This window comes from Camelus dromedarius, chromosome X (genome assembly GCF_036321535.1).
Source record: "Camelus dromedarius isolate mCamDro1 chromosome X, mCamDro1.pat, whole genome shotgun sequence".
In the NCBI taxonomy this organism is placed as follows: domain Eukaryota; kingdom Metazoa; phylum Chordata; class Mammalia; order Artiodactyla; family Camelidae; genus Camelus; species Camelus dromedarius.
Genome location: NC_087472.1, coordinates 6,330,769 through 6,353,690, shown reverse-complemented (window position 1 = coordinate 6,353,690; position 22,922 = coordinate 6,330,769). Strand labels below are relative to the sequence as shown.

General features: G+C 41.2%; 1 long non-coding RNA gene across 1 annotated transcript in view; it reads right to left on the bottom strand.

Moving 5' to 3' along the window:
• Window positions 1–580: 580 nt before the first annotated feature.
• LOC135320170 (uncharacterized) overlaps window positions 581–22,922 on the bottom strand; it is an 83,282-nt gene continuing 60,940 nt past the window's right edge. The window contains exon 3 of the long non-coding RNA XR_010379410.1: window positions 581–840. This is a non-coding gene — a long non-coding RNA (uncharacterized LOC135320170). The remainder of the gene's footprint in view (window positions 841–22,922) is intronic.

Genomic DNA, 22,922 nt, shown 5'->3' with positions numbered 1-22,922 from the left:
TACAAGAATGGATTTTTTTCTTCTCCTCCTCCGACTATTTTCACTATAAATACAGAAAATCAGAGCAGACCTCTTTTAGCAGTAGTGGGAAAATGATGCAGTTACCCAGCATAATATCTCCAGTGATTTACTAAAGTTCATTTAAATATTTACTGCCTCACAACACTTCCTTGTATCACTTATCACTAGAACATGCTGTATTTTTCAAATACTCAGCAGTAGAAGCAGGTGAGCAGATGTCCTCATGCTGTTACCAACAACCAGTGGCCAATCAGTGAAATATAAGTCAGCTGAATTTGACCTTACGCAAAAGGTCATATGACCATATGAACAAAGACCTCTTTTTTTCTATTAACATCTCCTCTCCTCTTTACATTTCTCACTGTGGTGCTTCTACATATGAAGCTTTCATTTACTAGTTCCCAGTTGTGTCAGGCAATTCATATATGTGATTTCTAATCTTTACAACAACGCTTCAAGGTAGGCAGTTGTTATTTCCAATTTACAGACAACTTACTGTATAAGCTTTCTACTGCTGCTATAACAAATCACAAATTTAACAGCTTAGAAGAACATCCATTTATTATCTCACAGTTGTGCAGATCAGAATCCATGTATGGCGTGACTGAACTGGGTCCTCCACTTAGGGTCTCACAGGTTGAAATCAAGGTGTGAGCAGGGCTGTGCTCTCTTCTGGGGGCCCTGGGAGAGAATCGGCTTCTAAGCTCTTTCAGGTTGCTGACAGGACTCAGTTCCTTGTGGTTGTAGGTCTGAGATTCCCATCTCCTTGTTGGCTGTCAGTTAGGTGCCCCTGCAATCCTCATCGTATGGCCCCTCCATCTTCAAACCAGGAAACACAAGTCCAGTCAATCCCACGCCTTGAATCTCTCAGACTTCCCCTTCTGCCAACACTTTTCTGCCTCCCACTTCCCTGCATCTCACTGACTTCAGCTGGAAAAAGTCTTCCACTTTTAAGGACTCTTGTGATTAGATTGAGTCTACCTGCATGACCAGGACACCCTCCCCATCTCAAAGTCCATAACCTTAATCACATTTTTGAAGTCAACTTTACCATGCAAGGTAACAGATACACAGATCAAGACATGGGCACAGGCACCTTCGAAGGGGGGTATTATTCTGCTACCAGATTACCACGGATCACATATTTAGCAAGTGACAGAGGTTGATGTGAACCAGATCTATTTGGCGTTAAGGCTTATACTCTTCCCATGAGCCCACCTGCCTTTCTAATATATTTACTTTGTTAGAGTTCATAATAAATGAGAAAACAGAGGAGGAAAATGTCTTAAGCAAAGCCAAAATGTATTTAGTAAATAAAATCTGTTTCCAATTTTCAACATGATTTATACCTTTGGAATAAAGTACTCAAAACAGTCAAAGTTGCAAATAAATCAATGTTGTTTCACTCCATATTCCGAAGGAACAATGAGAGTGTATATTAAATATACATATATTTTTCACAGTAAATATAGATGAAAATTGCCAGAATCGTTTTGCTAATTCATCCAAGACTGAGTATGCTTATTCCTGGCAGAACTGAAAGCACTTAAAACACAAAACACTCTCTCAGGTCCACCATCACTAGAAGGCAGCACAGGGTTTCAATACAGCAGGCACACAGCACCCCCAGTCGTCAGGGGGAACCCAGGCCCCACAGTATTTCCCTGAAGGGGACACAGTGACTTCCTGGCAGGAGCAGGGTTTTTTTCCCTCTTACCATATGCTTGAATGTAGTACGCACATTTATCTGGATCCAGTAGAGCCTTGTCAGAGTTAAAAGTTGTAATGTAAAGCAGAATAATGATTAAGACCATGACAAATCGCTTTTGGAGTTGAATCTGCCTGCCACTAAAGCCCAACCACAGGCAACAGGCACACCTCATGGAGGTGCTTCAGAAATGTTTGCTTACAACTTCACCAATGAATTCCATATCCAATAATGATTTATTCATTTATTTATTCAACACATATAGGGTATTTTGATATGGCCATGACTGAGCTAGCCATTGGAGGTACAGCAACGCTTCTAATGGCCTTTGGTCTCAATAAGTTCATGGTTTAACTGGAGAATTCTAAGCCATATGAAAGGATAAGAATGACTCGCCCAAAGCAGGAATTAGTATATATCTTTTGAATAAATAATAATAGTAGCATCTTATTGAAAACATATTAAAAGATACTCAATGTCATTAGTCATTATAAAAACGCAAATCAAAACCACAATGAGATACCACTTAATACCCACCAAGATGGGAATAATTTCAAAAATGGAAAATAACAAGTGTTATCAAAAATGTAGAGAAATAGTAATCTTCAAACATTGCTGGTGGGATTGTAAAATGACGCAGCCACTTTGGAATATAGATTACCAGTTCCTCAAAAGATTAGACACAGAGTTACCATATGAGTGAGCAATCCCAGGAACTTTCTTAAGTTCATTTTGATGGAATATATGAATTGTGGAGTGTATGGAATAATGAAGTATATACACTCCTAGGTTTATATATACCCAAAAGAATTGAAAAGAGGCATTCAAACAAAAACTTGTACATGAATGTTCATAGTAGCATTATTCATGATAGCCAAAAAGTAGAAACAACCCAGATGTCTACCAGTTGATGAGTGGATAAAAAGTAGTAGAGCCATACAATGAAATACAATTCTGCAATAAAAAAGGATGAAATACTGACGCCTGCTACAACATGGATGAACCTTGAAAACATTATACTGAGGGAAATAAGCCTGAGACAAAAACACAAGTATTGTAGATTCCATTTGTATGAAATATCCACAATTAGCAAATCTACAGAGACTGAAAGTAGATTAGTGGTTGTCTAGGTCTGAAGTTGTTAAGGGAATTGTAGAGTGATAGTTAATGGATGCAGGGTTTCTATTTGGGATGATGAAAATACTCTAAAATTATATCATAGTGATGGTTGCACAGCTCTATGAATATACTAAAAACCACTGAAATGTTTACTTTAAAAAGGTGAATTTTGCGGTATGTGAATTATATCTTACTGAACTCTTCTTATGAGCCAGGAACTTTGCTAAATTATTTACATGTATTATTTCATTTCGGTCTGACTTTAACTTTATGAGGAGGTACCATGTTTCATTCCATTTTATAGTTAAGAAAGCCGCAGCTTAGAATGGGTCCCCTATCACCCAGCTTATCAGCAGTGGAGCTAGGATTCAAACCTAGTTAGCCCTCTATTCAAACCTAGCATCAGAGCCCTCTCTCTCATCCTCTGTGCTGGATTGAATCAACTCTCCTGGTCAGAGAAGTGATTTGGTGACACAACCTGAGAGCTGCTGGTCCAGACACAGACAGGTCTACTAGAAGCTCTACTAGAGCTCTACTAGAAGGCACTTGAGAAGAAATGGAAGGGGCCATGTTACTGGCGTCACCCATCTGTCCTTGGCTCCTGCCTCCACCCAAGGCCATGTGACTTACAGGTGTCAAAGACTTTGATCTCTGACTCCATGAAGGGAATATATATAATCAGAACCCCTCCTGCCTCTCTCAGAGTTGTTAACAGCAGCCAAGAAGATAATAACTGTTGCTGTTTTTGGAACCTGGAAGACACTGTGCATATATTAGGAATCATTACATTCACTGCTTCAAATACTTTTATACAAAAGTCTGGAACTATGTGCACAAAAATGTACTTACAAAAATAGTCATAGTCACTGAAGCATTGTTAGTAATAGCAAAATATGTAGATACACCCTGAATGTCTATCAACAGGGGAATGATTAAATAAATTATAATGTATCCACACTGTGGAATGCTGTGTTCACTGAGGTGGTAGTTCTGCATGTATTGACATGATAAATAAGTGATAAAATTGCAAAGGTACAGGTATGCTACTCTCCTATTTCAGTTTTTTAAAAACTACACAAATTATTTCTATCCTGATCTAGCTAGTAGTTACATAGGTATACACAAATGTTTTAAAAAAGCAATATACTTATTTCTTTTGTACTTTTCTTTATATATTTCAATAAAAGTTATAGATATATATAGAGAGATCGAGAAAAACTGCACTGATAAAAGTTTTTAAGTATATGTATCTAATTATCAATAGAGGTTACTCTTATGGAGTTAGATTGGGGAGGGGGTGGAACAAAAGGGGGAAAGGTACTTTAATATCATTTTATATGCTGCTGTATTGTTTTGAATGTTTTGAACTAGACACATACTTTTGCATTATTAAAAAAATAAAGATCTTTAAAAATAACCATGAATCTACATCCTGAATTCTATTTGAGGTTAATTCAGATAGCACTTGCCCTCAGACACTTTTCCCAGAAGGTAAAATCCTTAGCTAGCTGGAGATCCATGTGTTTATAAGGCAGCTAAAGGAGCCACTCATCTTGATGGCTACTAGGCACACTTAATGGTGGTCTCTGATCTCAAAGTGTTCATTTTTAAAGAGCCTCTGTTCACAGGTCATCAGACTGTGGTGCTACCTTCAAGTATCTGCCACTCTTCAATGAGTAGCTACATCTGCTTAGAGGAAACCACAGCTTGGATCCAGATCTCCAGTGGGTTTACAAAACTCCTAAGAGGCCAGACGCCTTCCAAGTTAGTGGTAAGCTGGGGTATGGCCAAAGGCTAGAGAACAAACAAGGCACCAGAGTCACTTCCATCAGCTAGAAACTGCTAACGAAGCACCTTTTTTGGAGGCCAAACTTTGATCTCCTTCTAGCACTGGGAAATATTGGCTTCATTTGACTAGTTGGCAAATAATCACTAGTGGGGCTCTGACAGGATTTGCATTTTACCAAATATTGACATCTGCTCAAATGATGAGGATAAGTAATTCCTGAAGAGTTCTTCTTTCTTTGCCCTTAACATAAATTGATTATGTGATAAAAATCAACCCTTGACTAGAGTCAACCTTTGAGGTGAGTCTGGACTCTGTCACATTCCAGTTTGGGCGAGTTCCTCATCTGTCTGAGCTTTAGCTTCCTCTGGTGTTAGTAGCAATGAAGCCATATGGGGCTGCCGAGGAGCACAAATGATATTTGTGAATGTGTTTTATCCTCGAAGGACATTCACTATAAGAGAAGACATCTTTTTTTCTGCATGATACGATTATAAATTATTTTTCTTCATTATGTTCATCTATACTTCACAGATTTCTACAGAAAGCAAGAAGAGAAAGTAACATGCTTTTATATATTACAACACAAATAGTAGAAGTTGTTTCTATTTGATGAATTGGATTGGGGGAATCCAATGAAATTGTCTTGAGGTGGGGCTGGTTTGGGTTTGGTACACCAGAGAGAGCAGGCATGGGTAGGGAAGATGCACTAGGTGTACAACCTTTAATGAATCAGTTAACCTCAATTTTTCTGTTTTATCATCAATAAAACAGTAATAATAAGCCCTACCTAAAAATATTTTGTGACAATTAAACGCATGTGAAAGTATCTAGCACAAGGCCTCATCCACACGTAGTTGGATTGATATGTGGTTGATGTCTGTTCTTTATACACGGAAGGAAGGAAGCGAGGGAGGAAGAAAGAAGGGAGGGAGGGAGTTTAGCTCCATAAATCCACCCAACCTAGCTTAGTGTAAGTACATTTTAATTAATAGAGAGGGCTCTAATTGAGAAAGTGTAAAGCATTCTAAATCTCTCAGATAAAAATACATGTCATCTATTTCATGTCTCTAGGAAAAGCAAAATCAATACTTGAATTAATGGGAGAAATTAAATGGCTGCAGAAATAGTTTTTGAATTTAACAAGTTTCAACAAGAAAGTAGTTGGTAAATGATGATACAGAGAGCAACAGAGCACTTGCCTTTAAAACATTCTTCACAAAAGTTCAGAAAGAAAAATCAATCAATCTATGGCCTGGTAGGAGCACTAGCAGATTAGTAAAGCTAATAGACCCGGGGTAAACCCAGGTCCCATTACTCACCAAAAAGTCAAGCCATCTAAGGAAATGTGATTTTTTTAAAAAATTTTTTAACAGATTAGCAGTTCAAGTACCGAGCTGACTGAATTTAGTCTCTGTGGCTGGTTAGCACATAAAATCCTAGACTGTCATCACTGAAGGAGCCCACAGAGATGGAGTCCACAAACCATTTCTCCTCATTTTAGAGATGGGAGAATGAGACCCAGAGAAAGGAAGATGGCATACTCAAGGTCCTTGAGCTAGTCCAAGAGTTGGGATACTAGCCCAGAACTCCAGACTCACAGCTGACTCTTTTTAACACCTATTATTTGGAGCTTAATGCCTAGCCATCACCAAAGGATGAAGAGAACACATGCCCTTAATTATTCTCAAGGTTATTAGAAGGAAGATGACTTCACTACTGCTCTCCTCCCAAAGTCCCTCCCATTTACTTCTTAGAAGCCTCTCCCTGTGAGTCTCACCTGGGATATGATGCCCCAAGGCTGAGCCCAGTCTCCCAAAAATGCTCCCTAACAGCCGTTCAACACCTGATCACCTACTGCCCTTATGTGCCTGCTTTGCAGAGCATTTCCACCCTACAAGTCCAAGGGCAAAACAAAGGCAGCAATGGAAAAGCAAATTGCAAAGTTAACAACCCAAAGAGATCAGGAGCAGGATAAAATCCAGAGAGTTGAGGAAGTGGTTCAAAGCTCAGCCTAGGAGGGTGAGTGTGATCTGAAATAGTCCTCATACACAGTGGTTAGTGTGTGCTCTAGTGCAGCTGGTGGAGCTTAAAGGAGGCAAGTGAGCCAGACAGAATGCCTCCCTCATGAGATGCAGTGGATTTGTGCATTGCACAGGTGTATGGAGCTAAGGGTAACCTTCGAAAATGAGAAATTCACAGTAGCTTATTTACCATCTTGTTCTACTTTCAGTAATATTATACATGAGACCCTTCTTAAAATTGTATTTGTGTTTATTTCACCTTGATAATGGGGAAAGCAAGTCATACTAACCATAAGTTGGTTTAAAATGTCCTGGTCAGTGAGGTCTGGCCACCAAAGCTTGGCTTCTTCACATTACTTAACACAGTCTCCCTGTGAGAGATAAAATGGCTGAGCTAACAAAAATTAGATCCAAACATCTCTAAGCAGGTCTTAGGCATAAATATGCCTGTGAGAAATAGATCCCTTTTGCTTAACTACCTCAGGTGACATGGACCAGTGAGAAGTAGGATTGTGGGCCCTGCAAGAGATCTGCATCATAATCACCAGGTGAGAGGTAGCTTCCCCCAGGAAGGAGGGTGCTAAGCTACTCTAGACCTGGTCCTCAGGCCAGGAGCCGCGGTGTCATCTGGGAGCTTGTTAGAAATGCATTTTATCAAGATCCCTTGGTGATTTGTATGCACATTAAAGTCTGAGAAGCCCTTATCAGTCCTTATAAATAATAATGATAATAATAACAGCAACTAACATTTATTCAGTGTTTATTGCTGCTGGGCTCTCTGCTAAGTGATTTACAGACATTTTCCTGTGGTGAAATAGGCTTCCCTAAATGCCAGAGAGCTAGAGGCAGAGAAACTGCTCAGGAAACCCTGAGAGCCAATTCTGTTTGTTAAGCCAGGTTTGAAACAGTGTTACAAAATAAACTTTAAAATTTCCCTATTTGCAAATGACATGACAGTCTATGTAGACAATCCCAAGGAATCTACAAAAAAAAAAAAACTTCTAGAACTAACTGCTAAGTTCAGCAAGGTTGCTGGATACAACATACAAAAATAAAAGGACTGTGTAGTACCACAAAAATGAAGCTTCAGAAATCTAACTGGATTTTACCTTGAATGAGATAGTGCTTCTAGCAGGTCAGCTGGGACTCTGAGGGTCTTGGAAAGCCAAACTTGCTCCTCTCCTCTGTGTGCTCCTATACTTCCTGTAAGATTTTGGATCCCTTCAGAAATGAATCAGGAACTTCACTTAACCTTACTTTGAACAAAGGTCGTTGTATGGACTTTTGCCAGACTCCACAGCCCTCCCAAAAATGTTGCCATCTTGTTAGATTCTTCCAACAACACTCTGGAGATACAGGTGCTATTATTACCCCAGGTTTTCAGATAAATAAACTGAGGTTTATAAATAGTAACAAGGTTGCCAAAGGCTCCCTAGCTATTAAGAGTCAGAGTCAAGATTCTAACCCAGCTCTACTCCAAAGTCTGTGCTCTTAACCGTCTGATGCCGTTTTAGTCAATCTCTGTTTTTTACAGAGACATAAAAAGAAGCTCTAGTTACACTACAGTATCTCAGATACTGGGGTTTTTTGAAACTTTACTTGGAAAAGAGAGGGTTACAACAAGATCTGCCTCATGAAGGCTACACTTGAAAAGAAAAATGATTGAAATATCAGATTCCTCCCTACTCCCAACCCACCCTCACTGCCAAAAAAATAGTCACTGTACCACTATGTCTTACCAAGAAAATTGAATCTTGGAATATTAGAGGTGGAAGGCCCTCCAGGGTCATTTAGTCCATCTTCAATTTACAAACAGGGATACAGGCCTAGAGAAGGGCAGATTGTCCTGCTTGGTTAATAAAGCCCTGCTCCCGGCACAGTGCTGCACGCCACAAGGTAAGCCTCCACTAGATTTCCAATTGTATGCTTAAACAACACTTCCTGGAATAGTGTGTCCTAGGACTCTAAAAGTTCTTCCATATGTTGAGCTGAAATTCTGCTTCCCTCTAACTCCCTCCCCATCAAGCCCGGTTTGACTCTCTGGAGACATATTCAGACATTCTTCAGACATTCCAATTTTAAAGCCAGGAAAATATCTGAGTTTGGGATGTAAATTTAGCTGTCTTATGCCTCCCATGTGCTCATTTCCTCTTAACTTCTGCAACTTTAATTTATGCTGCATAATGGCAGTTTATGCTGTCTGCTTTTCTATGGCCCAGCTGATGCTTTCTTGGTCTCCAGTGACCACTGTAATGCAATCTGACCCAGTTGGCCTATGAGCAAGGCAGACTAGAAAATCAGTTTTTTCCAGCAGGTACAATACAAATGTGGAGCCCCCAAGGAACACCTTCCAAAATTGCAAACTGAACAAAGGTCTAGATCCCCAAAATGCAGGAGTTACTTGGGAAAGAGAGGGATGCTTGCAGGGACTAGTTCTGTCTTGTACAAGTTCATTTTCCACTGCCTTCTGCACTTGATCTATGCAGAAAAAGCCTCTTCAGGTACCTTATGACGCTGATGTTTCTGCCTCAATATGGGTGCACATATAAAGCGCTAGAGGTCTGCAATCATGCTCTAAATATGTCTTGTTGGCATTCAAGGCAAGCTCACTACCTCAGCTTGGCCATAGAATTCAGTGGGAGTGCGAGGGAACAAGGAAGACATTGTCTGCCTGAACCTCCCACCCAATGCAGGAGTTTTACCTATAGAATCTCCAACAAGCATCCATAAGGCCCTACTCCTGCCCTCCCTCCAGCCCCACCCCCTCTCCTTTCTCAGCATACAAGGATTTGAAAGGGGAACAGAAGCAAGGGAAGGCGATAGGGAGGTGAGATTTTCTACCCTCTCATTTTTCCAATTCTTCCCCTTCCTTTTTAGCCACATTTCCCAAAAGAACAGTCTATTCTTTCTACTTCCACTTATTTCTAAACTTCTAGAAACCTGGCTTCTGCCCCTCTCTTTTCTCCACAACTGCTCTTCAAAGTCTACCAATGAATTCTTGAATGCAAAACCCAAAGTTATGTTCCCATTCCTCAACTTCCCAGACACTTGTGCAGCTCTGACACTGCTGACAATGCTCTCTTTCTCGAATCTCTTCTTTTAGCTTCTGGAACATTCCATCCTTTTGCTTTTCCTTTCATCTCCCAGGGCCACTTCCCTGTATTTTTATTGTTTCCTCTTTCCCTCTAACTGCAGATGTGGCTGTTCTCTAACATTCTCTTCTCAGCACACTCAGTGCCTCCTTGGCTTCACCTATCCCTTCCATGAAGATAAATGTGTATAATTCCTAATCTCCAGGCCAGATCTCTTTTTTTGAACTCTAAACTCATACCTATTGGAGATTTCTATCTGAATATCACACTGACATATCAAACTCAATATGTCCAAATCCAGACTTGTCTTAGCTTTACCTCTGAAACCTGGTGGTACCATGATGCCTACCTTAGTTCACAATACTAACATCATCTAGGGACTCGGGAACAAAACCCCAGTCATCTAACTCTACTTATTTCATCTCTTTCATTGCAACTGTTGTCAAGTAGTTGATTCTACCTGCTCAGTATTTCTCACCTCTGTCTCCTCCATTCTACTGTTACCGCTAGGAGTAATCTAGCCATATGGCCTCTGTTGCAAGTACTCAACTGTGTTGTTGTAACATGAAAGCAGCCATAGACAATTTGTAAACAAATGGAAATAAGAAAGTGCCATACCTAGTACTAAGCTCCCTGGTGATGACCCTGAGCCTATGAAAAGTAATGGGCAAAGGGGAGATGTTTTGCCTTCAGGTGAAATGTAATGCCTGTACAATCTTTTCTGTGTTGTGAATTCCTTTTTTTTTTTTCCATCTGCTTATTTTTCCAGTGTGTTTTCTTTTACATGTGAATATATTATTGCCTATTCGAGGAATACCACAAATGTACAGAAAATATGCAAAGATGATTGTGAATTACAAAAATGAAAGGCAATGAATTATTCTTTATATACTTTCATCTATAATTTGACCTGATGAATTTTCATAATTTTCCCCTGTAAACAACAGCAGACTCACTTCCACAGGACTGCCAGGAGCTAAATAAACTCAGTGTGAAACTCTAGGATTACTCACTGAATACAAGATCCACTCAAGATATACTAATTCAAAAAGATTTCCAGCTCAGTATAATCTATTTATCTGGAGAGCAAACAACCATTGCATCCCCATTTGGCACACACTAGAAGTCCTCAAGAGGTCAAGTTCACAAAGTGACTCTTAGCACTGGATTCTCTGTGTGTTTATATCTTTATCAAATTAGGAAGAACTGCCATAGCTCTTAGTATCTCATTCTAAATGGAAAGTTAAATGTCAATATCAAGTATTACCTTCATTCTAATATCACTTGCACCCCCCAAAAAGAGATATCCCTTGGGACAATACTACAGAACACAAAATAGATTTTTATTTTAAGCACTTCAGTGAGTGTTTTTGTCTGCATAACAAATACCAGAGTGGACACAATTCTCTTAAGTTAAACCAATCTAAATAACACAACAAAGAAAATATGGTATCTGTTAAATTGATTCAAATTATGTAAAACCCAGAATATCAGCAAGACTTTCTTTCTCAGGGTAAAAAAAAAAAAAAGGTAGAAAGAACTTAGACATGGGGCCTAGAGCCAAAACCATTACGAACAAGCTTGGAGAGAGAATGCAGGACCGTCTGGCAACAAAACAGCACTGCTACCTGGAGGTTTCTCAGATCCAATTTTTTCCAATTAATACTCCACGCATAACCTTTAGGAAGGAAGAATAGAATGGCCTGGCCTAGAAATTGGGGGAGAAAATCCAGGAGAACTTTATTAAGCATCTACATATTAAAATAAGCTAAGTTTCATAGGCTGTTTGGCAAAAAGTACCCCAAAGCCTGCTGCTGTATCTTAAAAACCCTAAAGGATATGACCTGCCAACACCAAGCATGGCAACGATATTCTGTTGACCTGCCACCAGCTCAGTTTTCCATCCAAGTCTTAATCTGACACGATGTTACAGTGATTAGGAAATTTCACATATAGTAATGTGCTTTCACAGGCGAACATTGCCATGTGTCTTGAGCAAGCCTTGGCCATCACTGAGTGGAACTGATTTATGGAGCCAATAGTATTAGTTTTGCTTCAACCTATTCAAGGCAGTAGATTCCACTAATACAGACATGTTTTTTCTGCATTAAGGTGGTTTCTCAACTGGATGTTTTCATTTCCATCTCTGGAGAATTTATCTTTATTAAATGCTTTAAGTGGCACTCCCTATTTTCGAATGGTAAACAGAATTATGGGAAAAGTAATTTAAAAATGAAAGTTTTCAAAGTATTTATTTTATCCCCTTCAAGACATATATGAGGAGAAGCTGCTCTTCATTTTCCAGAGATAAGGTGAGACTCAAGTCTCACATTAAAGTCCCCAGACCTGGTCATCTCCTCTCTGTTTGGAAGTTCAGGAACTCTGTACAGAAGATGACAAAGCAAAAATTACCAGGAGTAGTTAGAAGAGCCCTTGCCAAATCCCACTCCAGCTTCTTTGGGGAGAGGGCGCCAGGGTAGCCATCAAAGACCTACAACTAAGGAATGATACATCCTGGCAGGAGGCAGGGTAGCCCCACTCTGGGTAGAGTGAAGGACTCTGTCATGCTCTCACCTCCCTACCAGTAGAGGGCATCACAGTGCTGAGTGATTAGCTGGAGCTGTTCCAGGGAAGACCAAAGCAATGAATTATTAGAAGTAAAAAGGAAGATGTGAAGGGTCCTTTTCCCTCTGCCATTTCTGGGCTTTGTTTGGGGGACATCTTCTTAGAGGTACCTTTGACTTTGGAAACTAATAGAAAACAAAGTAGAGCCCAGATAGCAGATGGTAGAGGGCTAGATTCCCGAGACTGGCTACAGGCTCTAAAGCAGGTAGAGAGAGAAGAAAAATACAGTTTTCCCTCCTGGTTGCCCATCCCAGATCATCAGAGAAGAAAAGAAATTAGGGTCTCAGGGAAAAAAAGCAACATGGCTCAGGGATGAAAATATGCTTAGCTAGAATGTTTTCTGCATGTATTCAGTCACCTGGGAGCCTTAGGTCTGAGTGCCAGATGGGAAACCCCATCAATAGAAAGAGGGACCCCTCTCCCCAGTAGTCCACATTCACACTCTAGAAAACTTCACCCTAAACTCTACTCTTGTGGCCTGAAGAGTCAGTTCATCAACCTGAGCTCTACGAGGAAAGGAATCAGTGCCTAGGAAGAACATTTGTTGCCATAATATAATTCCAGCACTAATTAGGTAACCCTTTATACCCAGAGATTATAAAAAGGGCACAAGATGGGATTTTTTAAAATAACATTTTCCTGACTTTCAAAATTGCTGTTACTGTTATTAAACTGTTACTATTACCCCCAATCCCTGGAATTTGCAGAGATTTTTTTTGTAGCAAGTTTACATTGTGTATCTCTAAAGGCAAAAGGTTACTGTGAGATTCCAGAGAAAAAAATTTTCACAATTATTCACCAGCTCAATCTGAGGCCTTGAACAAGTTGCTGAATTTGTCCTTCAACTTAACATTTTTAAGAAATGCCACACAAACTGAAAAGATTTTCTCACAAAATGTTAAGGTAGATACATATTTGGGCTCAAATCTCTTATAACACTCCCCATATTTTTTAATCTACTTTTATTGCCTGGTGCTTTCATCTGAATAGTCACAGATTCAAGGCTATTGTAAATCATGTTTTTAGTTGTCATATGTTTTTAGTTGTCATAAGTGCTTTCTTATTTTAAAGAAGTAAATGCAACTCCCTCTTTAACAAAAACATTTTTCTCCAAGGAACTGGCAGATACATGATGTACCACATGTCCTACTGGGATCCACTTGATGGGGGGCATTCTAGATGAACCAGAAAGAAGGGAGATTTGAAATCTCACTGCCTTCCTTCTATTCCAACAGTTGCGAATGTCTTATCACTTTCTTAGGAACCATGATTAACATTGCTAGAATTTGTTGGTTATATGTAAGTATCATGAAAGATGTGTGTTTTTCATTTTTAAAGAAAATACATGTACACATACAGGGAGAAGTCAGAAACATATTTGGGTGCTGATTCTCGACCTAGATTCTTCTTCTTAGTCACCTCACCTGGACAAGGCGCCATGGGTCTCCCTATCCAGTTTGGTGACAAGGTTTGCATGGCCCCTCTGCTTTGAACAGATCACAGATCTACCAGTTGGCTAGGGTGAGGGTGTCAAGGTGGCCAAAACCCCTAAGAGGCCACACTTTAGTTTTCTGCTCAGTTTGTTGCCTACATTCTGACCTGTCTCTCCCAGACCCTCATTCAATTCCATGCTTCTGTGGGAGTGAATCTGGGAGTACTCATCTTCTGACGGCCTGAATTGGTAACTGATGTAATTGGCCACTCCCTCGCCCTTTTTTTTTTCTTTCTGGGTGCCAAGAATGAAGAAGCTCTATTTCCCATGTTCAGACACAGGGCAGTCAGGGAAGGCTTCAGTTAGTCTGTGGCCTGGTTATTGTTTCTGAATGATCAGTGAGGAAGTTCCTCCCTGCTGCTGAGTCCTGGAAACTCTGTGGACCACACAAGGCTGCTATTAGCGTCCAGGAGACTCTCACTGCACTTTCAACTTCTTTAACAAGCTGACTTCTCCGATCCCACTTACAAGTATAGTCCCTCAACAAAGTGAAGGGACAGAAAGATTCAAGAGGAAATTAAAGCTTTCACCCAGACCCAAAACCACTATCTCACAAACAGAGATTCGGAGGACAAAAGATTAATGATGCCATGTGGAAGAATTAGACCAGTACTAGAGATAAGTTTGCTCAGGGTTTCCCAGGTATGGCTCCCAAGGAGGAAGCACCTGCTGCCCTGGTCTTCAATGAGGAATGGTCTCCTTGTATCTGGAATACATGTCCTAACTGATCTCCTGATGCAATTTCCAGAGGAATCCAAACGGAGTGGAGAAAGATAAAAGCCAATGTCGTAAGTGGATTCCTCTGCAACAAAGTGAAGATCTAGTCACCTGGTTGCCAGTTGTCAAGGTTCCTCACAAGAACAAATGGATGCCTCTATATAAAAGCTGTGAGTGCTTAGACATAAGAATGTGTGTAGCTAGCAATGTGGGATGGCACAAAGAGCTTGAGCTTCAGAGTCAGGCTGACTTGGGTTCCAGTCCCCATTCTGCTACTTACTAGTGCACAGCCTTAAACCTGAGATGGAGCTGGCTATCCTTTCTTTTACTCCACTGGCCACCAGGGTAATGGAGTCAGGTCTGACTGGCCAAACATCACCTTCCTCCTTTGGCACCCCAACAGAAGCTCTACCCACAGCTCAGAGAAAACAATTATCCTAGACAGTCAACAGTAGAAAGGAAACTCAGATGGCTACTTAACCTCTCTGCACCTTGGCTTCCTATTTATAAAATGAGAATAATACTCTATCTGGCAAGCCTGGTGTAAGGCTGAAATAAGATGATATCTAAGGGGTCTTATATCAAGGAGGTGTCCTTTATAGTCAGACCTTATTTATTCACATTTCCAGCAGAGCAAAGTGGATTCCCTGGACTGTTTTCTACCTCAAACACCCACCACCACCCTGACAAGAAGTGCTCTTTCGGAATGCAGTAAACAAAGGGCACCTGGTGGGTAACTCTTGCTAGCAGGCAGAAAGGCAGTGGTAGTTACAGTTTTGTGCAAAGAGAGCCACAGGACGAAAAGCCCCACCCGCTGAGGTTGAAGCTAGTACAAATCAACATATGGTAGAGGAGATAAGACCCAAGGATAAGAAACATCTTGCTTACAGCTTTGAGGATTTCTCAAGCATCCACCAAAAGCCCAGGCTATCTCCTGGGAACTGGGATGTAACTAATGAGAAGATATAGTTTACTCAACTGCACGGTGACTGGATTCTCTGAAGCAACCATAGTCAAGTCAAAGGAGCCAAAGAGTTGGACTGAGTCCCCAGGTCTGCAGTATTACCCAAGCCCAGTGGTTCTGGTCATTGAAAAAAAAAAGACCAATTCTCATCTCACCCTAGTATCATCAGGATGTGACAGTTGATGACACTGACCATGGAGGCCAGCAGGTTATCTCTACTCTGCGTCCATGCAGAGACATCTCCTGACAGAAGCTTTGCTTCCTTTTCTATATTTTCCTAAAAGGCAGAGAAGGGGGTTCTATTTCACAGTTTAAGTTACATTATTGCATTGTGACTATACTGTTAGGGTCTCTTCAACAAGAATTAGATTTCTGTTTTGAACTCCACACTTAATTCTTAAGGATCTTGACTCAAAGCTAGCCTAGTTACTATTTCTTCCCAGTTATTCTCCTGGACTCCTGCATTTCTTTACCTAATTGACAACTCAATGATGACTATTTGTGATTTGACCTAAAATACTTTCCCTTCCATCTATTTGATATGCAGTTCTAAAATTCTGGGAATTTGATTTATTGATGCTGAATAGAGGGGATGGGCCCTTGGTGACTGAGAATGCCCCATCCCCCAGTTCCTTATAGGCAGAGCATCACAAAATGCCAAAGTCCCCTGAACAAATATCTTTGAATTATTAAATCCAAATGTCATTTTGGAGTTTGGTGGGAAACAGTCACATTTGAATTCCAATGGTGCTAGAGGCACCATGACATCCACAGAGCTTCTGAAGAGGCTGGAAAACCAGACAGGTATTTGTTTTCTTTTAAGCTTCCTCTAGACCCCAAGAGTCAGGATGATTGAAAAGACTGAGAACTCCATCAGTGTCTTGTGAATTTGGTTAACTGAGTCAGTTCCTGCAGCTTGACTCCTTCTGTGTTCACTGACCCCATCCAAGATCCTGAACTGGTAAGGCTGAGAATCAGACCTGGAGCTCTGGTGACCCCTGTGACATTAACAAGAGAGGTTGAACTTTAGTCTTAAGAGCCAGGGGAGGAATTTAGAATGGGATCTCGGGTTTCTACCAAAAAAAATTGGGATTTATATAATATTGAACACAAATGCCAAAAGGGATCTTACAGGACTAGTCATCCTAATGTCATAGATCTAGAATTTGCAGCCCAGAGAAGTGATGTGACTCCCCCAGGGTCACAGGGACTTAACTGCCAAGCCAGTGCTTAATTAAGCTCAGATCTCCTGACTTTCCAATGTGCTTTCTACCTCATCTCACTGCCTCCTGCATCCGGGTAGCTCTGAGTGACCTAACTCTGAACATTTTTGAGAAAGAGCAAAGGAAGAAGTAACACTGAGGGCCTGCAAGCCCTGGAACTTTTTTCAACCCCTGAAACAGGGCTGGTTTAAGCAGTCTTTTTTGGATGACAATCTCTTTTGGGTAAATGTTTGTTCCTTCAAACTGCTTCCTCGTCCCTTCTATCCTCTTCCTGTAGAGAAGGGGTAGCTTACTTCCTGTCACAGTGGAAGGAGGGCAGTGGGGCCTCAGATCTCCCTGGGATCTCCTGCATCTTTTTTGGTCACTCACTGCAAGGGAATGCTACACTGCTCTGGTGCTTGAACTGCTGACCACTAAGATGTATCTGGTCCGTCTGGCCTTTTGGGTTTATAGACTAACCTCTGGAGCCCATTTGTCACAATATTTAAGTTCCTACCTACCATCACCTCTCTGACCTCACCCCAGCTTGTGTTGATCTTCTCTATGTGTGGGACACCTGGAAATTTCTGGATCTGCTGCATACCACATATAGGCCATGGAGAGCCAAATTCATCTCTCTAGCCACCTTCCTCCATCACTGCTGAGCTATCATATCACTTCCCACTAGCCCTAGGGATCTAAACAGGAAGTGAGGGAAAAGTCCCTTTGCTTTTAGATTCCCCTGTGTAATAGTCTCCCAATTCCAGGACCTGAGCCTAGAGAGGATGGTCAGGACTCATGTGTCTCACACTACCTTTCTCTCCATCACCCTTCTTTCTCTTCTCAGAATCTACTTACACAGAAGGAGTGGGTTTTCTTCTCTTTTCTTTTCTGGTAGAAACTTTCCTTATGTCATAGCCAACTCCTTTTTCTGGGGCACTAAGGCTAATAAGTAAGCTTTAATGGTGGAAGGAATAACCTATACACATTATGGAAGAAACCCCATCATCTGTGTTGACCAGGAATGGCTTTTGATTCAGAAGCCTTGGGAGGACTAGAAACTAGAGATTAGCAAGGAAGGAAGTACGCTGGCTTAAATTGGATTGGTAGACTATTATGTCTACCACACAGGTAAAATACAAGATGCTCTGGTCAAAACAGGAGAATGGGCCTAGGGGATGGCCAGTCAATACTCCTATCTCACTGGTGACCTGAAATTATGTCCAAGACTCACTAGGACTCCACAGAGCACAGGTGGGAAAGGGCCATACCTGGTTAACCCTGGGAAGCCCCTTTTCTATGCCTGGACTTTGGTTTTCTCCACTGCTGAATGAGGAGCATGAACTAAATAATCTGCAACCTTGTCAAATGTTCTGGTTAATCACTAAAAAAAAAAAAAAATAGAGACCAGAAAAAAACATCTGATTAGCACTAAGGCTCTGCTGGGCAAAACTGTTTCTTTTCTGATGATTTAGGAGACGCTGAGAATTTTCAGTGCCTCTGGGTCATCAATAGGAACATCAATCCTCACATCTTGGAGAGGCACCAAAATGTGGGTTTGTAGGAATTTCCAATTGATTGAAAGCCAGATAAATCAGCTTTTGCAGCAATAACCTTCTATTTACTTTATCCTGGAACTTTATTAAACAAAGAAATTGACAGGATTTGTATTGGTAAATTAATTTAATTAAGTTACACTCCCAAAATTCATTTTCATTTTTCTTATCCTGGATATTTTGTGAGACTTACATATCTGCTATAGCTATAATAACAAAATTCATATATAATGAACTCTTTCTCCGAGGATGTTACTTGCAAAACCCCTCTGTGGAAGAAAAGAAATACTTAAAATTGTCTATGATTTGAATGTTCAACAAGTAAAATCTTTCCACAATGAATGTCTCATCTTTCATTTTGCTAAAGCAAAATGGAGCTCTAAACTTGATTAGAACGTGTCTGTGGGCTCTTGTGGGGAACAAAATAAAGACACCTGCAGGAAAATAACAATTGAGAACATTTTTTTCTGTAGCAAAAGTCACGCTTCATTCCAATCTGTAAAGGTCAGTCTTTGTTGGAAACCACAGTATACTCTTATCTACAGTGAGATAGCAGCTCCCCCATGAGGCCTCATCCAGAACTGAGAGAAAAAAAAAAACATAATAAAGGAGCACAATTTTTGGTCTAAGGTATCACATTAGTGTGTCCTTTGAAATTCAGGCTGGATGTACATACAGGGTGAGTAGAAGGGTGAGATATCTGATCTCATGCTTCTTTGGAAATAGCCTGTCCTCTTTTTTTGTTTCATTTCATGAAATTCTCTGGTTCAAAAGAAAACTGGATTCTGGTGAATTATTAATAAAGTACACACTTAAACACTTTAAAATTTAGGCGATCCATTGACTTTAGCCATGATTTCTAAAGGGAGCTAGAGAGAGAGAGAAGAGGGAAAGGGAAGGGATGAGGAAAGGTGAGAAGAGAGAGAGAGAGAAGAAGAGGGAAGAAAAGGGGGGCAGGTAGAGCTCAGTAGCAGAGTGCATGCTTAGCATGCATGAGGTCCTGGGTTCAATTCCCAGCACCTCCTCCAAAAATAAATAAATAAATATAATTACCTCCCCTCTCTTAAAAAAAAAAAAAGCAAAAGAGAGCCCAATGAAACAGGAGGAAAAGAGAAAAAGGGGGAGGAAGAAGAAACGAGAAGAAAGAGAGATGGAGAGACAGTGAGAAGAAAGTAAGGGGGCAGGGAGAGAGGGAGGGAGGGAGGGAGGGGGAGATAAGGTGAGGGTAAGAGACAAGGGAGCTGGGAAACTCGAGTTTCCGAATGGGACTTTTCCAGTGTGGAATGAGAACAAAGGGATTGGCCGGGGTGCTGGGCCACTGTCTCCAGGCTGGGATAAGGGATAAGGGCTGGAGAAGTCATCACCTCCTCTCCCCTCCAGTTGTCGGCAAGACACAGTGTCTGTCTCCCTTGGCCAGGGCTGGCTGGAGCCACTGCCAAATTCCTTCTCCTCTGCTCCCTCTTTTTCCAGCTGCATTCAGGCCCCACCCTTCTGTTATGACAACACAACACTACTTGGGAAGAGTTCCAAAGGACTGCTAAAGTCAAGGACCGCTCCAGCCCCACTGAAGGAAACCTGGGAGACAAGCAGGACTCCTCTTGCTCCTCACCCAGGCCCCAGCAAGAGCAGTGCCCGGGCCTCTCTCAGGGTGCCTTACTGCTAGCAGACCTTTTCACGACTCATCTGTCCTTACTTCATCACGTTTGCTTTCCTCAGCAGAAAGTTGATGCCAATGTCCCTGGTCCCTACCCAGTTTGGGCATCATATGCCACTTAACTGGACTGTCCTTAAACCCATCATAGAGGGCCCCAAGAGGGAAGTCCTGGGTCTTATAGTTGAATAGCAGCAGAGCCCTGGCCTGTTTTTCACAGTGCCAACCCTGATTTACAGGACAATTCTGTTCCAGCCTTCCTCTGGCTACACCCCTTCCCAATGGGTGAAGAGTCCACAGAGCCAAGAGGATGCGCCTCCCAGCAGCCCATGCTCAGCCCTTTTAGATACCATTTTGGGCACCCAGGACCCAAAACTTCACTTCCAAAATGACCTCAGTGCGCTTCCAAGGCCTGCTCAGGAATCTTTGTGACATCTGTCCTCTTAGGGCCAACCACACCCAGGCATGTGCACCCCTCAATCTGAAGGGCTTGCCGAGGCATGGCCATTTAGGAGAGACTGGAATATATGGCCCAGGGTATCCACATGCTTCTGCAGGAGATCCCTCCTGACGTGGGGCTAAGCTGGGCTGGAAAGAGAAGTGCACCAGCACCTTCAGGCACAGAGCTCTGAGCAGTCCAAGAATGCTACATTGGATCCCGCCTTCAAGATTATTATGAAGGTAGATTTGTCAAGGCAGAAGGATGGAACATATTTCATTTAATCACCCGTAAGTACGATTTATCACTTTAAAATATTTAGGTCAAATGATATGTGAACCTCCATTTGTATGCTTGTCCCAGGAGCTACAAATGTTAGGAGTGAGCCTGCCTTCGTATGCTGAGTATAGGTGACTTGCCAAAAATAATATCTAAATATGGTTTTAATTATAGATATAGGACTTCTTCTTCCATCTCTTTCAAATTTGAAATACATATTTGCATCTAAGAGCTCTATAAGGGCTCTGTCACGGCAGCCTTAACAAGCTAATACAGGCTCTTAAAGGAAGACATTGAAAATTGAAGCCTTCCCTGTCCTAACATTTATATACCCCACATACAGAAAACTTGTCTCACCCAACACAGCATAATTTTCTTCTTTTACATTGTCTGAAATTTCTAGTAATGCCATTGGCTCCACATTCAGCTCCCTCCTCCTGGCCTTTACCACTGCCATCATCCTCCCTGTTTTGAACAGGCATCAGTATAACTTTAGCGCATCCAATTACTTCCCTGCAAAGACTCCAGTGGTGGCAACTAGTTGGGTGTACGGTTGATTGACTTCTAGATTCTGTCTTATTGATCTGATCTAAAATGCTTCCCAGAAGGAAGGCTTCCAGCTCTTCAGATCAGGAAGCCATATACTACTGGGAATCTTTGTCATTTAGGTCAAAGGGAACTCTTTTGTCAGCTTCTAACTATCCTTCCCTCTCTTCTGGCACAGGTAATATTTCAAAACATGTTATTCAACACCAGAAACAAGCTGCTGACCTGACTGGATGTATCTGAGTCTGAGTTTTCAGAAACAGAACATCCAAGAGAATTCATAATTTGTTTTACCACCTCGTTGTTTTCTAGTTCTGAGGGAGGTTTAGTGTCAGAGTTTAAACTTTCAGGTGTCGTTCTTCCCACATTATTTGACAGTACAATTCCCAATTAATGCTATAACCGTCACCACTTGTCCCTTAGTTAGTTCCCCGTCAGATGATTCTCTTTTCTTGAACAAATAGGAGTGTGCGTGTGCATGCATGTGCGCACGCACACACACACACATACACACATACACTCCTGAAACAAAACAAGCGTGTTTAGAAATAGAAGTGGAGAAGACAGGAGAGCAGGTCTGTTCACATAGACTATGATGTGAATGGGGCTCCCTGGAGTTGTTTGGTGTCCAACCCACAACCCATATGAGGTGGCCCTGAGGGGGACAGAGTAACAGGGAGAGGAAAAAAGTTCAGGAGCTCAAGTTTAGGAGTTCTGAGCTGCTGAGAGCCTGACAATGTGGGACCAACAAGCCAACACTAATGTTAATTACATTTTTTCACAAACTTAAAATTTAATAACCAGTGGCAAAAATATAATGTGTTTGAAAAACCATCTTTATTGTGAAACTATATATTTCAAATAAGTGTGTGTGTGTGTGTGTGTGTGCATAATCTCATATTTGGTAGAATTACACCATGTTGGACAATTATCTAGTCAATTTAACCAATGAAAAAAACAAACATGGTGATTTAAATTTTAAAACACATTAGTTAGGGCCATCAAGAATTAATTAATAAACAAATAATGTAGTAAAACAACTGGTTTTAGAGCCAAACAGTCTGGGATTAACATTTTAGATCTTCTACTTAATATCTGTGTGGCCTGGGGCAAGTCACTTACACTAAGCATCAGTTTACTCATCTGTAAAATGGCAACGATGATATCAGCTGTGTCCAGTTAGTACGAGGATAGTCTGTAGAAAGTGTGTTGTATATGGGCACACAATGAACAGTACTTCTCCTACAGGACTGTGTGCTGTAGCAAGAGTGACAAAGTCTGAGATCACCAAAGAGAAAAAGGTGTTAGGAGTTCAGTCATTATAGGGTCTGGACTTACCCTAGCAGCTTCGAAGGATTCAGGTGGAAGACGATGGTGATGCTAAGAAGAGTACTGGGTTGGTGAAGCCCTGCCACACTGACTGTCACACTGACTCCCTATTTGAAACACAGATCACATCACAAGAGTCCTAATTTTCCATCAGGGCCTTCCTCTGTATTTTATCCAGGGTCCAAGATGTTGGCTTTTGAAAAAGTTTGTATTCTGAGCTAGGGCTAGATGGAGACTGCTAGACTCAGAGGAAGGAGGGTCTCCATAGTATAACCCTTCTCACCACCTTCCCTGTCATGTGTGCACTTTATTTATTCTGCCATATCAGCCTCATACTGTTCTCATCACTAGACATCTGGCAGTTAGCAGACA